Below are 1,404 nucleotides of genomic sequence, written 5' to 3' on the forward strand. Positions count from 1 at the left end.
AATTTTTATATAAAAATATGAGAATATATTTATAGTCATTAAATTAGTTTTAATAGTTAAAATTAAACATATCCAATAAATAATTTATAGATAATATATTAATGGTCATTAAATTCACATGACAATATATTTAAAATTATTGTATTTATATAGTCTTGCCTGTAATTTGATCATTTCTATTAAAATATACTTAATAAATAAATCAATATTTATAATTATTTTTTTTATATAACTTTGTGTAAAAAAAAAAAGACAATATTATTAAAATAGAAATGAAATAGCCATATATATATGGATACCCAAACGATCACATACACTCATATTAATGCTATGGATGGTAAATTAATTGATTGAATGTGATGCTCTTGCAATGGTGTTACTAAAGTGATGAATAATATTGTGGTAACTTCGTTCAATGGAGTGTACCTACTAAAGTGCTAAGGGAAAAAGAAAAAAGTATTTGGTTTTGTGATAGCTAAATGTACATTATTGAATATCTATATATACATGAAGATTAATTACTTGGTGAACTTGTGATTGATCTTTTAAAATATACACAAATACATTGAAAATATAAAATATACATTAAAAAAATTAAACAACACATATATTTATATACAAATATATAATAAATAATTTTAATGTATAAAATAAATAGATTTAATAAATAATATACTCTTTTAAGCCATGTATGTTTAATTAAAAAATAAATAATATAAATAATTAGCTTGATATATATATATTGTTGCTTTCAATATATTAAATAATAAAATAAGATTTTTCCAAAAAAGAAGAAAGAGTATAAGAGATAGGGTTAATTATAATAAAGGAAGATACAGATGAGGCCTCCTATTATATACATGAGTGTATTAAGTAATAAGAAGTGTAGAATGGGGCCAATGAGTATGTAGGGATGCAAATTGGTGGCCCATTATATATTTTGGTTTAACATTATGTTTGTAGGTATAAGGTTGCATTTTCTAATACAGGATATTGTTTAACCTATGCAACTCTCATAAATAATAACACAAACTTCTACTTTTAAATTTTTATTCTGTTATTGGTATCAAATTTGTCGTTCATATTTAATTATTTTACTAATTAATCTTAGCTTGTTTTGAAAAGAAGAAATATGCTACCTCAACACGCTAATAAGATGATGGTCTTAATTGAGTATAATTAATTATTTATGGTAAAATAATTTTTTTTGTTTTAAATTTTACAACCTACTTTGGCCATATATACAGCAAGGCACATATTTTTTCATCCTTTGCTTCGACTATACTCTCTATATATTTTGAAAGATTTTATTAACAAATATGTTAATACCATAGTAAAAAAATTTTTTTTTTAAATTATATACATATTATATTAAATATATATATATTTTTTTAAATATACTTT

Source organism: Arachis ipaensis, chromosome B04 (assembly GCF_000816755.2).
Source record: "Arachis ipaensis cultivar K30076 chromosome B04, Araip1.1, whole genome shotgun sequence".
Lineage (NCBI taxonomy): Eukaryota > Viridiplantae > Streptophyta > Magnoliopsida > Fabales > Fabaceae > Arachis > Arachis ipaensis.